General features: G+C 37.9%; 1 long non-coding RNA gene across 1 annotated transcript; it reads right to left on the bottom strand.

Moving 5' to 3' along the window:
* Positions 1 to 316: 316 nt before the first annotated feature.
* On the bottom strand, positions 317 to 8,529 carry LOC122986040. Its single transcript, XR_006404232.1, has 4 exons — positions 8,185 to 8,529; positions 7,286 to 7,431; positions 2,096 to 2,229; positions 317 to 1,432 (listed from the first exon to the last, which is right to left on the bottom strand). It is a non-coding gene; the product is annotated as an uncharacterized LOC122986040 (long non-coding RNA).
* Between the last annotated feature and the right edge of the window lie 6,845 nt (positions 8,530 to 15,374).

Genomic DNA, 15,374 nt, shown 5'->3' with positions numbered 1-15,374 from the left:
TTTTCCCTCAGCCCAGAATGTCAACATTGTACACAACCTCATAGTCTGATTGCTGTTAAGTTTGCTGAGATTGGGGCGCCATGGTAGCCTTCTGGTTAAGAAGCATACCACATGACCGCAACGTCCATGACACCGTTCTGGCTGTGGAGCTTTGTTGCATATCATACCCGTCTCGCTACGCTTGTTTCCTGCCTCTCTGCACTTTCAACTGTCAAAGAAAGGCTTTTTTTTTTTAAACAAATCTGAGCACATTCATAGTCCCAAGGGGATAAATCCTTTGTGATTTTAATGACCCAATGGCCATTTCTCTAGTAAAACTAATTAAATCATCATTAGTGCCACATTTCTGGGGGTTTTATGAACACTGCAGCCTTTTAGGGTCACTGGATTTAACCCTTATATACTGTCCATACTCTGACCCTTCACAGTATCCACTCAGTTTCCTCATAATTAGTCTCTATACCAAACTTCTAAACCATAAATCAATTTTTCATTCATAAATACCTCATCAGTCATTGAGAATTGGGTGCTTAATCCCTAATTAAGCTTTCAGAGAGCAGATAGTGTGTGTTCTTTATTTGCTTATTGACAAGCACACTGTATTATGGTCCTTACATAAAACAGGAGAATATAACAGCCATAATGATCACAATGACTGTTTTTGAATGTGAAGAATGCAACAACATTATTGAATGGTGGTCAAATTTAACCTGGAACACCTAAATATGTATCAGCTTTTTTGTATACTGTTTCACTTTAGGAAAAGTCATACAATTTCGGACAAAAAGGATGATGTTTAGGGTGTTTTTACTGCTCTCAAATGTAAAAATGGGTCAAATTTCACCACAGTTAAGTAATTTTGTTTGGTATATCTGCTGTTTCTATGTATTTGAATGACAATGTCTTCTAAGCAAAAGTTTTGTTTAGAGCTAAAACAATGAATATGTTAATCAGTCAATCGGCAGATAATTAGCTTTCAAATATTCTGATTAACAATTGATTGTATAGGTTGTTCTTCAAGCAAGAATGACAAATGTAAAAATGTGCTTATTTTCTTTGTTTTATACCGTATAACTGTAAACTGAATACGGTATCTTTGGGTTTTGGATGGTGGGTTGGACAAAACAAGAAATCTGAAGATGCGATCTTGAGATATGGAAAATTGTGAAGCGCATTTTTCAAAGTTTTCTGACATTTTATAGATCAAGCAACTGTTAGTGGCAGCCCCAATTTGGCTTATAGTGCACAGTACAGATTGAATCCAACTGTCTGCCTATCTATCACAGCACGACAGTTTTACCCTAAAGCTGCATTTTTATTATTCACTGTGTTTTCCTCCATGAGTTCATGAACAGTCATCCTCCATCCTTGGCTTGGCATCAGCAGCATTCAAGTAGTTTTCCCAATAAACTGCAAACGAGGAAACTTCTCTCTGGAAAAATGCCACAAGAAACTATATCAGAATCACATGACCATAGTCAGTAACGTGTATGCATTGACGTGACTGTGTTTGAACAAAAGTGACATCATTAACAAATGAACAAATGAATGATGACAACTGTGCTGTAAACTGTGAAAAAGAATATTCTCCATTGGTAGCGATTAAGGCTCACATGAAGTCAAGGATGATGCATGTCGTCTGTGTTACTTAGTGTTTTTCTCACTGCAGTGAACAGACTACTAATACTGTGAAATACGTACATCTTGAATATGTGGAATAAAGTGTGGAACAATAGTATTCTGCATTCACTCTTAATGAATAACATGCATACTTCCAATTCTTGAAAGCTGCTAACTGGTTCAGTTGTATACAAGCTGCGTCTTAGAGCAATGTTGTCATAACTAAAGCCAGATGTCTTTTTGGGCTGCATTTTTGACAGAGAAACACCTCTTTGGCATACAGCTTTTAGCTCAGTTTTATGCAGCATATTGAGGGAGTATGTTAAAATAACAGCATAACCGCTCTTTAAAACTGAACAGAAAAAACAAGGGAGAGTGCAGAATAAAGAAATCACACGGTTTGAATGATACAAGTGGCTTTGCTCTGTCTGTAACCTATGCAGTGTGTGTCTGGATTGCAAAGAGAATTACTTACACCCTGTTGTGGTCCTTCCTCTGGCTGTTTGGGTTTGGACGTGTCCCAGACAAAAGCCTGTCCAAATAAGATCAATGTGTTGGTGCTCCTCTCCTCTGAGTGGGCACTCTCCCACAGCTCCAGAGCCGAGCAGCCTGAAAGAAGGAATAAATGAGAGTTTGCATATATGCAGCCCATTTCAGAGGGGGAAAAAAACTTATTTCTATAAAATTACATATTCACGGTATCAAGGGACATAATTTAGATGCATAATTTCTTCATATATTTTCACAAATTTGGATTAAGCAGATGCACAAATTTAATAGCAGCATATGTAAAACTATATATCCTGGGTATATGCATGTTTTCAGCAATTTTTTTTTTTTTTTGACATATTCAGGTCATCTGGAGAGCATGGAGTATCGCCCGATACCTTTACAGCTCAGTTTAGATAGTGTGCCTAATTGTATCACAGCTGATTACAGCGTGGCGAAAGCTGTGTAATAAGAAACCAGGATAATGATCCATTACAACAGAAGATCATCAGGACTTCTAGCACATAGTGGGCTTGCTGTGGTTGTAAACATATAATAGCTTAATGGCGGGACAATTTGGAAGCAGCTGGAGGCAAAGCAGTCGAGGCAGCTGTTTCACTTCAGAGCAGCAGAGGAGGAGGGGGGGAACACTGCAAACCATAACACTGCATTAGCATGCAGTACAGCTCATCACAGTGCAAGTAAACACACACACACGCATGCCCCCGCGCACGTATTTATGCAAGCAAACATCACACTCAATAAGGAAGCAAAAGAGTAAAAGTGCAGCTTTAAAAAGAACTAAGCAGACAGACCAACATGTCAACCTTTATTTAATTTAGGGGGCTAATTCGATGAAGATGATTTTCAACAGAGATACAGACACATAAGAAGACTATTTTTTAATTTATTACACAGTCAAAACAAGAAAGGACCATAAAGTTTTGCAACAAGACCATCACATTGTTTGGAGTTTGAGCCTTTGTCTATTGAAACCATTGTCACTCATCACTGATAATAAAACACATGACAGAGGAGGCATTGCTACAAATATTGATTCCAAATGCCAAAAAACAAACAAACAAAAAAAAAACACAGCACACTGCATTTAGCTGAGCACAATGCAGTTACTGCAGTTTCTATCTTCAAGCTGGTGACAACACAAGTATTTGTGGGCACAAGATTTTTTCCAAATAGAGACCTTAGGAGCTACAGTGCCCTCTACTGGCAGCAGATGTCTTTTGATTCTGTGGTTCCAGAAAACATACCCAAGGTCCACAAGAAAAACTGTCACTCACATTCCCTTGCCCACAAGCTTGAAAACTATAATTTCGTGGCTTGGGCAAAGTGATTTATTTGGGCAAGATGACTGAGGTTTTCTGCTCCAGCTGATGTCAGTTCCTTAGCATGAATCTGTTGTGTTTGTTGTCTTGCCTCTGAGACAATGGACATTAAAAATATATTATTTAGCACTCTGTGTGTTGAACAAAGCAAATACATGTTTGTGTATTTGATCTGTTTTGGAAAAGTTGGCCTGAGCAGATAAAAAAACAGCCACCTTGTGCTGTAAGTTGTCCTGACTGTATGATTCATTCATCCAAACAATAAAGCTGACTGTGGTGCCGCTTTGTTCTCAAGTGGAGAACCACTCACATTCACTCTCAGGACAAGCACAAATTGTACACAGAGCTGAATTTTCTTGGCACCTGTGCAAACACACACACGCACGTGCACACACACACACACACACACACACACACACACACACACACACAATCATAACACCTATTTTTAATGTAATGGCTCTGGAGTAGCTCAAATAGAGGGAACGCTGTCACTGAGAAAAGAGAGTGTACGATCCACATTCATTTTTCTCTAACTGTGGCATTTAAAAAATCCCTCTGTAAAAAAGATTAACACTACTAACCTAAATCTTACTGACCTTCCTAAATTATTTGATTGCTTGATGAGGACATGTTGCATGGTGTGTGAGTGTAGTCTGAAACCTTGCAAACAGTTAAATCAGCAATAGCTTTGATTTTACTGAGACTGAAGGGAGAAGGAGAGACTCCTTTCACACAGTGACAACCTCATGCTGTGATATGGCAGAGAAAACATACAGAAACTCTTGACAAGGTCTTATTTGCAGTCATCTGCTGGAATAGATAAATGGTGGGTACATCCTCACAAAAACACGGCGCAGAAGATGAACAAGTAGCGGGGGTAGAGGGAGACTAACAGCTGCACTGCTTCACCTACTGCAGTAAGTGTACATAAACACTCTTCCCTGCTAGAGCTTTACTTCTATTTTGCAAGTGATTATGAAAAATATGGCAATGCTTGACCCGTGAATGTGACAAATAGGAAGCAGACTCTGCTTACAGCTGTGAACAATTACAAACAGTGGATGGAATGTCTCTCCGCTGCTGCTCTCAGGAATGTGCATCATTGCCCTTTGTCCTCCGAACAAATTGGGGAGAAAGACTACTCAAGCCGGTATAATCCGTGCATTAGTGGTGTTTCAAAGTGCTCATACTTTAAATTCTTTCATCTTAAACCAATCTCGACACCTGCAAAAATGCTTAACACCAATATCTATTTCTACAATGAGGGAGTATGTTAAAATAACCGCATTCTTCTTGTTTAAAATAGACAGAAAACCAAAGTAAAGTTTTGAGAAACCTTAAAGATCCCCTCCACATGTTTTAAGATATATATAAAATACTCTTTTTTGAATAATAATTTGTGTCTGATATGGTTTTTACACACAAAAAACTTCAATTAACTTGTTAAAATCCTTAAAATTACATCTCCTCCTTCTCCCTCATTAAAAACTCCAGAATCTATAAATATGCAAATATGTTTCATTTCAGAAGTTTAACTGTTGGACACAAGATGTCTCATACTTCACTATAAAGTCCAGTGTCAGTGTTTGTGGCTTCAAGTTTCCACATCACACTTGTGTAAGCTGAATATTGGACCAGGATTGGCTTACAAACTATTTGTGATGTCAAAAATCATGCTCGTATCTCCCCCTTAAAATCAGATTTTCAGTGAGCACATAGAGACTTTCCACTTTCAGCAGATGGATGTGAAAACAGCTTTCAAGTGTCAAACTCTGCACAAACATCCTTCTGTACAGTGAAGCTCAAACATACAACTGTAGGAACAGGAAGAAAAACATGTTTTTGAGTGCAGGGGGACTTTAAGGTAGGATAAAGCTTTAAAGTAAGATAAACATTATTGATCACATAACTGGAATTTTAAGTGTCACGGCAGCAAAAGGAAGTACAACAACAAATGCACAGTATAGATAAGTAACCTTATAAAACTATTATAAAAGTGCTACATACATTATGAGCATTTATTATTCATGATATGAAAAATAAGAAAATAAACACCAAAAACTACAAAGTGTATTAAGGAAGTGTATTGACACACCAAGAACTATGTGAATGCACCACATTTTGAGGCATGATTGACTATTTTACATGCTGAAAACATCACTTCAAATATCCTTAAACATTAATGTGATTTACTCCAGCGTCCAATTTGCATATTCCTTCACATTCCATTTTTACCAGCTCCTTTCAATCAATGTAGCACAGGGGAGAGAAAAAAGAGAAGTAAACATCAATACTTGGAGTTTTAATTAAAGTTTTAATTATTAACTCCAAAAAGAAAGCTAACTTATTAACTCGTCAAATTTCAGATTCTAAAAAATGTCTCTTTTTTTCTAAAAACCGCAACAGCTTGAAGTGTAAATCTCTGCAGGTTTGCATAGCGCCTTAGCCGCGCAGATGAGGACAGATCCGTCTTAAAAATCTCCATTCCAAGCTGACAAGTTTAAACAAAGCAATTTCAGGCCCAGCTGCACCTGCAGTATTGACATGCCTCGTCAGGGGTGTCTAGCAGGAAGACAATAATTTGTCTAGTCACACTGAAATGAGCTCAGAGTCTGGACGCTGTGGGCTGGGGGCAGAGGGACAGCTAGTAACAGGCTCACTTTATAAAGGACATGTCCTATTAGGAGGAGTCATTTAGACTCAGCATACAAACTGCACATAATGCAATAATAATAATAATGATGTATGAACCGGCATATTTGTTACATATTTTCATCTGTGGTAATAATGCTGCAATGATTTTGTACTGTCATGTATAAAATTGATAAATTATATGAATCAAATATAAATTGGATTGTAAAAACAGTAAGATCATAAATGAATGAATGAGACATTCTGTTATTATCTGTTGTCAACAAATCCCTTTAAAAGTCCAAAACCAGCAATGTATTAGTCCATCTTTCAATACTTTCCAACATCCTCATCCTCTCTGTAGCTCTCTGCCCCAAGCTGATCTTTTCCCATTGATGTAAATCTTTGAAAATGTGTCATGAATATAAACTTTAATAAAAAAGCAAAGTATTTTCCTACAGCTGGCCTCTGTAGTCTTAAGTAAATGTCACTCAAACAGGAGTAAATAATAAATTGGCTTTAGACTATTTTCAGCTGGGGATTTGGTGCACTAGCAAGTGTTGCGTTGGATCGACTCAAAATAAGCTACATTGCACATGTTAATGGTAATGAAGGAATTGTAACCCAGTGCAACGGTGTTCCTCATTCATGTGTTTTTAATCATTTTAAGACAACCTCAGAGGTCAGAGAGGAATAAGATACTTCAGGATTTGGCTACACAGACAGTACTTGTAAGTAGGATAGATTAATTGGTTTCAGTTTTTTCATTAGATTTGTTGACAGTAACAAAAATATAAAATATTACCAGCCTCATCCTTTAAAGACATCAAACAAAGACAACATGTTCATCACATTCCAGGTTTTATTTTGCTTGAAAAGATCCATTATTAGCACATTTCTTAAAGAGGATCAGCTTTCACTTTGCACTTCCTTCAGTGGGCCTGAGGGCTGAGGTTGCTAGGCGATGGTGGCTATCTCCGTGGTGACGTGATCCCCCTTGGGCCTGATTCTCACTCATCACCTCCTCAGAAAGATACAGGGACATGCGCATGCACACATGCACAATACAATCCACCCCCCCCACCCGCCCACACACACACACACAACCACACACACACACAACCACACACACACACTGAGGCTATCCTGAGGTCTTTCTGTAGCTCCACTCTTATCTCTAGGAGGCTGTTGTCACTCACTCATTGCTGTGCTGAGAGGGGCTTCAATAGTCTGACCTGATGAAGCTTAGACAACACCTCGAAAACCTCTCGGGTGTCAAGGAGAACCAGATGGTGACAATGAAGAGGCCCTGAGAGCAGGAGCAGCTCAGCACCTCCTCTGTTCACTGCACAAACACGATGTGAAGAGAAAGCTCTGTTTATTCATCAAGCTTGGATGAGTGCAGAGATTGACAAGAAAGTACAAATCCCTGGGAAATTTAAAGAACATATTCACCCGTAAACACCACCTTCCATTCCTGAGTCTGTTGTTTGTTTATTTTCTTTATTTTCTTAGGGTTAGGGTTAGGGTTAGGGTTAAGGGTTGGATATTTCTGATTGTTTTGCTTTCATGGTAAACATTAGGATTAGACTCTCTGAATTGAAATGTTCCTCCCCACCCAAAATTCTAACAGCTGAAGCTTTGGACATGACAAGTAATCCCAATACTAAAAGTTTATCCAAAAGGTAAATTACAGCATGTCATCAAATATATATGTCCTGCAGTACGGTAAATATTTTTTAAAAATGAACATACAGCATACACATTTCCATGACGATCAATGAGTAGTAAAGTATGATTCTGTTCATTTAATCTGTTAAGGGATTTTTTACAGTCTACAGCCATGCTAGCAGCTCTGTGAGGCTGCACTTACACATATTACATACATTTTAATCTGATGAATGCACTAGTTCAGTGGTTTTCCACTATTTTTTTCATGGGAGCCACACTGGCAGGACACACTCAATAGAAGAGCCACTTCTATCACTAAACACCAAAATCCACCCTAACCATTAAGTAAATCTGCCTACTAATTTGTCATCCCATGACATACAATTTGTAATGCAGCTGATACAATCTGAATTAAAAACAGGCTTACCTTAATACTGGGATGTGCAGAAGCAGGCATTCATTTCCTTGCCTTTCTTCATGTTATATTTGCAGTTTGTTGTTACAATCCTTGTGAATTATGTGTATTGGCCACATTATCATAATTATTAGCTCCAATGTGAGCCACCATTTAAAGCTTGGCGAGCTGAGCAATGAGTAGCACTGCACTAGATAAAAAGGGATTATGATTCATCCTAAGGGAGACATGAATGTCTGTACCACATTTCATGGCGATCGGTCAAATATTTCACTTAACACCACAAATGTCAACCTCATGGTGGCACTTCAGGAAAAGTCAGGGGATCAACCAAGTCAGTAGGAGTCATCCTCTAGGGACCATTAAGGTTTGTATAAAAGTTCATGATAATCCTTCCAATATAGTTGGTGAGATCTTTTGGTCTGGACCGACTGATATTGCCATCTCTGATAGCATGAAGAAGTCAAGCCAGATTTCACCACAATTAATTAATTTATTATTGATAGAAATAAACGTCATATGCAAAACAATCATCTGATCATTGAGATTACTGGATTCAGAGTCAACAGCCAGCTTTTCTTCTTCTTGGCAGCCTTACAGCTATTCACCTTGCTCGAATCTATTGTTCATACTTTTCCTTTCAACAAAGGAATACTGCACAGTTTTCATATTTTGTCCAAGAAGACAGCTGCAAACTCCTTCAATTAGAGTTGCCACTCAGAGTTTCACTGACTGACAGACTCAATGACTGACTAAATGACTCAGATATAAAAGTACTACAGGGTGGCATTTACAGTAGATGGAGCTAAAAGATAAAAGCACATCTACCCACTGATCTAAGTGGCTTAGGGTATTTTCAAGTGTAGAACAAAGTCTGACCTTTTGCATCAGGTTTCAGAGTGTTGGGAGGCTTCATTGTCATCACTTTGAGTACAGTCTGTGTACACCGTACCTACCAAGCATAGAAAGGAATCATGTTTTCCATTCCCCCCCACTCTTCATTCGCTGCAGCTGTATCCATGGGAGCACAAATCAGGTCAGAAAAACATAACAACACAAGGGAAATCATATCTATTCCAGAGTGAGGAGAAAATGACTAAGTGTGATTTTATAGCGCGTTCATCTATCAAGTCATCATATTACAATCAAGTAAAGATTTGTGACACAAGTCAGCCGAGTCAAGTATTTCTCCATGTATACAATCTGAAGTCATCAGAAATGATGGACTATAAATAGACTTTAGTGCAAGTATGTAGTGTAACTGCTTCCAGAGGTAATCCAACCAGTTACAGATTTTGTTCAGTGTAGTTGGAACTGCACTGCAGCCTTCAGCTGTTTTCATCACACTTGATTTATTTCCTTCTATTTACTTGCGAATACACAATGTTAAAAATGGTGGGGTGCCCGCTTTGGCAGGATGTTTTTCACATCAACCATGGCAGTTGTAAATTAGATGCACGTATAAGTATGTAATAGTGTTTTTTTATTTGAAACATGCACATGTGCAGGGTGTAAAAAACAAATTTCCTCCCAAGACAATAAAGCTTGTTGATTTATCCTGATTTTATTTCTTATTGGGTATAATTTTTATTCCAAAACTCTAAATCTTAAATGTTTGGGTGTAATAAAACACTTTCTTTGCTCATGTAAAATAGTTTTCAACATTGTTAATCTTACTTTTTTTTCATCAACATCAAGCTTTACTTAATAGTTGCTCTAAAAAGCCTTTGCATGCTTGATTCTGCTTGAATATTCAGCAGCAGATACAGTATTAAGACAGATCACAGAGTGTCTGAAGCCCAGTAGTCTATGATCTTTCTCTGTACACAGAGAAAGTTTACACAGTTTATGTTTATCACAGGGCTGAGAGGCAGAGGGGAAGAGTGTGCTTACGTTTCTCAAGGGGCATATTCCGCTAATCTTGATTGCTATCTTGGTAATATTAAAGTGGTGAGCATCTATAGTTGAAAAGTGTTGATTAGCTCGTTTTCCTTCTGACAGCCATCATCAAAGGCTGATTAAATTCTCTAATGCTTTGGAAAGGTGCTTCACTGCTGATTGAAAAAGACTGATTGAAAAGTCATCCCATGTACACAGGCCGCACATTGGTGACCTACTTAAAATATTTCTGTAGCTCAGTCAAATAGTTCTCTCAGACTCTCCTGGCATATTGGTTATCTTTTTCCAAATTTTTGTGATTTGGCCTTCTCATCTTTCTTTGGCCATCTGATGTGTTTTAGCCAGTACTGGCAGCATGACTCTTGGGATGTCGGTCAGTCAGTCGGTCAGTCAACCACTTTGGTCCAGACTGAAATATTTTGACAAATATTGGATGGACTCCCATGACATTTCATACAGACATTCATCTACTGTCTTTTGTGATCCTCTGACCTTTCCTCTGGAGCCACCATGTGGCTCACTGGTTTGGTTTTGAGCAAAATGGTTCCACAACTATTAGATGGATTGCCATGAAATTTGGTATAAATGTTCAAGGTCTCTAGCAATTCAATCCTATTAACTTTTATGATTCCCCTGATTTTTTCTTTAGTGCCACCAGCAGGTCAAAATTTGAACTTTTGATTCATGACCAAATACCTGCAAAACTACAGACATTGCTATCGGCCTCAGCTGTTATTCATATTTAGTGCTAATTAGCAAAATTTAGCATTCTTACATTCTAAACTAAACTTGTCGTATTCATTGTAAGCATGCTAGCCTGCTGATGCTAGAATTTAGCTGTCCCTAAGTACAGCCTCACAGAGGCGCTAGCATGGCTGTAGACTTGCAACCTTGATTAAGGTCACAGAAAAATGCTTAGGTTGAAAAATCCTGACATCATCATTTCTTATACCATATCAAGCTCTAAGAAAAGAGTTATTGAGCCTCATAACCAGCTGTCAATCAGACCAACAAAGCCAATATCCCCACCGCAAATCTCTCCAATTGAAGTGCCAGAACAACCAATATAGAGACCAATATAAGCTCTGACTTGCACTGACAGAGCACTGACCACAAGACAAGCGGAGTTAGATTTGAGCAGCTATAGTTAAAAATTGTCAACTGGGAGGCATATCCTTTGCTGGACCCTAAATGACCCTTGATTTCCCTGTTGCTGTCCTACACCACCAGTTTTCCATTTCACATACAGAAGAACACACAAAATTCCACTCATTGCCCTCAGTTTATACACAGGCTTCAATTGTTGTAATCTGCTGAAAGATCTGCTTGCGTCTGGAGACTAGAAGCACAATTAATGACCAATCAACCTGACTGTGTACACACAAACACACAGATCTGTTTACATCTCTCACGTCTGGATTTTCTGGCATCCATGGAGCATCTAAGAATAAAAACAACAATTTGGGGTAACTTGTCATCATGTCAAGCTTAATTTTGAGATGAAAACATTTGTCCGTCTCACCAATGTCAAACAGTTTTCAAGGATACAATTCAGTCTTGAGGTATAAAGGGTCTGTCACTGTGTCTTTATCTGGCCTTGGATCAGGAGCCACTCGCCAAGGGGAACAGGCTGACAAGTTCTCCCCAATGTATGGCAGCTTTGTGAGTCCTGTGATGACAGATAGATGCTTGTTCCCTGCGTCCATTCTCATTGTTGACCAAGTCCTCTATTGTGTTTTAATCAATTTTGCTTGACCTCACCAATCAATGGTGCCTCAAAAAGCATTATCTGACACTTGGTTGTGTCAGTCAGTAAAGTGTAAAATGCAGCTGCAGAACCTGCTTTCCGGAACAAACCTGTAGTCTTGTTATAGTTAAAATATTATTATCATTATCATTATTATTTCTTGCCAATTGGTAGGGGTGGTGGAATAAGTGGGAATGGATATTGGGATGGGTAGATGAGGGAGTCGAATGGGGTCAAAGAGAAATTACCTGTAGTATTTACAGCATGATGTAATACCACTTCCCAACATAATATTTACATAGTATATCCAAATAAACTGTGGTGCGTCTACCTAAATATGCTTATTAAAAAACAAATAATTAATTAACTTTGAATACAACATTTCAAGTTTACTTGCACTTTATTCCATGCAAAACATAAAAATTCTGCCTGATGTTTTTGTTCGTTTGTTTTACTGAATGGATGTTTATGCCATGAGTCCTCCATTGTTTTACATTTATTCAGTGTTATAGTGACTTAGACCAATTAAAAATAAGTTCTTATTCAATTATCTAATACTGAAGAATATCCACAAATCACACTAAAAATACTTTCCTATTTTGATTTACACAAAATGGAGATGGGGAGGTCTTTAAGTGTGCACAGTTTTTTGCCATTATATTTATTTCATGTGGCATTTAGGTCTTGTGTAATCTGTGGTTTGTTTCAGACACGTCTTTATGTTGAATGATTTGCAAATGCCAACTTTTGCGCAGACGTGTGAGCAACGGCAAACAGAGCAGCTTTTGCAAGCAAATAACTTTTCCTTTGAAAGACTCCTCTGAGAACATCTGGACGGGAACATCTGGGAATGGCAGGAAATTCGGCATCTCTCAGCGTGACGTGCGATGAATGTTTTTCAAGTACTTCAGAGGGATGAGCAGAGTATTGAGCCCTGCAACCTCCAAACACTGACAGAATTTATGGAGTCCAGCGGCAAGTGGTTCTCATTACCCATGTCATCTTCCAAACAAATTGCTGTATTGGGCTCCCAGCTGGGGTGCTGGGGTGATTTTTTTCTCCTGGCATAATTACTATTATATTGTGCTTTCACAATATGTCCACGATAGTGTTCCAGTCGTTGTTAACAATGTATTTGGCGTGATGTGACTTGAATGGAGGCAACAACATAGGTTTTCCATATTATTAACACTCACTATATTTGCATTATTTATTTCACAAAAATCCCAAAAGTCCTTATGTGGAATGAAATAACAGGACAATAAATGTGTGTTAATAACAGGAATCCCCCCACCAGATTGAGGGGGGGCATTCCAGTTCCAGTTGAAAAGCCAACCAGTTTTAATAGTGTTCATCTGGCAGTGGGGAGCTACGAATAATCCGCCAGGAATTATAGTATAAATTGTGCCTGAGACTGGAGAAATGAACAGACTGCACCTGGTGCTGTTTTGCACACACTTCTGCAGCTCAGAGGCCTGATTTTGTGTTACGGCTTTTAAAATGTCTCAGAGGCAGAAAATAGAAAAGGAAAATGTTCTCTTTGGTCGTTTTTTTTTAAAACCTAATGAGTATAAAATGTTTAATTTGGAATCCATAAGCTTGTTGGAGGGAAGAATAACTCATTTATTCCTCTTATATTGAAGATGAAAATTCTTCATTCTTTCAATGTCTGAATCCACTTAATATCATTTACACCTGATTAGCTCATGTAATATCCTGGTGATTAATTTGAATGTTCATTGTTCATCAGTGTGTCTTAAGGGGGATATATTTTATAGAAAGGCATTTAGCTCATTACTAGTTTAATGGTACGTTTTTCCAACAAACTGTAAAGTCTGTGTTTTTCCTCTTGAAAATAGAGGAAATTTTTCCAAAAAGCTCCTGCAACTGAGGATGTGGTCACTTCTGAGGCATACATTCAGAGGTTGTGGATAAAGGTTTAATGTTATCAGCACTGCAGGTGTAATGTACAAACAGAGAACTGAGAGCCCATATTAGCCTCCTGTTTATGTCTTCTTGTGCTCCTTCCAGGCAAGCAGGTGCTCAGTTGAGTCGCATCCAGTGATTTTGAGTAGCATGTCCAACCCATTATCCTCTCTTCATCCATGCCTGTCTCAGTGGATTCTTTCTTCCTGCCAGCATTTTACATTGTCCTTTGCAGCTAACAAGAACACAGTGGAGTGCAAGTTTACATGAGAGTATATGATCTCAGAAATACAATTTAAGATGAGATTAAACCCCCTTTTGCTGGCACAAAATGTTTTTTTTAATGTGAATCCTTAAAACAGTTTGGATACCCCCCCCCCAAAAAAAACGCTTTTCTCTCTGTAGTGTAAGCATCTAAGACACTATCCACAATTGTGAACAACTGGCAAAATCTCCATATTAAAAATATCTTGTTTTCATGTGAAAACTACTGCCATGCAAAACAGCAAACCAAAACTGGGCACACTGACTTTCCACATTTAGAAACATTAGCTATTAAGTTGTTCAATTTCAAAAAGGCACATAGGGCCAAAGGTGAGCTCTCCAGTTAAATGAATAAATGGCATCACTGTAAAGGGGGAGACGGGGTGACGGTAAGAGGAGGATGAGCAAACCACGGACCAAAACTGAATCCGTCATGCCAGACAATACTCCCCCACGGCTCAGCCAGAGAGAACATTACTGTTCATGCCACAGGATTGAGATCCAGTGGTCATGCCAATAAATTGGTCAAAAATATTCTCTCTTTTCTATGTTTGATTGATTTTTCTATGATGCAAGTACTGTAGAGCGATTATGTAGCTTAGTGAATACAGTATAAAGCCAAAAGAGTTGAATTGGTCCAATTCATTTTAAACTGTTGTGAAAGAGGACTTAAATGTAATTTGTGCTTCATATTTGAGTAGTATTATAATAGATTTACAAAGAATAACAAAGACTGAAGTTGTAGACCTGATAAGGGAACCAGTTATGTCTCATACTGTGCAATAATACTATTTTCTGAGCACAACAAAAGTAAACATATGGTCAATATGGGAGAAAAATAAACAGAAATGCAGGGGACAAAACAGCTAGTTTAAGCAAAATAGTACAACAATATATAGAACAACAATTAAAACCAACACTAAACAACACTAAATGTTAACTTATAAAATTAGAGAGTTAGATAAAACTGCATTTGATTATAAATGACAAGACAATCTCAATTTATTACAGTTTGATTTCTAAATATAAAGAATAATAATAATAAAGTTTATTTATATAGCACTTATTAAAAACAGAGATTATAAAGTGCTTTGCGAGGACAAAATGAATGCAGTAATTGCAAGAGAAAAGCAGGAAGCCAATGTTTTTCAAAATATAGCCAAATTCTTATCCATGTATACAGTGCATTCAACCTGGGTTCACTGTTCCCACTACGAATACTATGTGACGCCTCTAAAACTAATTGTCCTTTATTCTATATGTTCAACACATCTATAAAAATCCTTAAAAAAATGCTATTATTTAATTCATGTATGTAGAACATAATTTTAAAAAGGTGCAATGTAGAGAACAGTAAATTCAGTAT

Source organism: Thunnus albacares, chromosome 7 (genome assembly GCF_914725855.1).
Source record: "Thunnus albacares chromosome 7, fThuAlb1.1, whole genome shotgun sequence".
In the NCBI taxonomy this organism is placed as follows: Eukaryota; Metazoa; Chordata; class Actinopteri; order Scombriformes; family Scombridae; genus Thunnus; species Thunnus albacares.
This window is presented reverse-complemented; position numbering and strand designations above follow the sequence as displayed.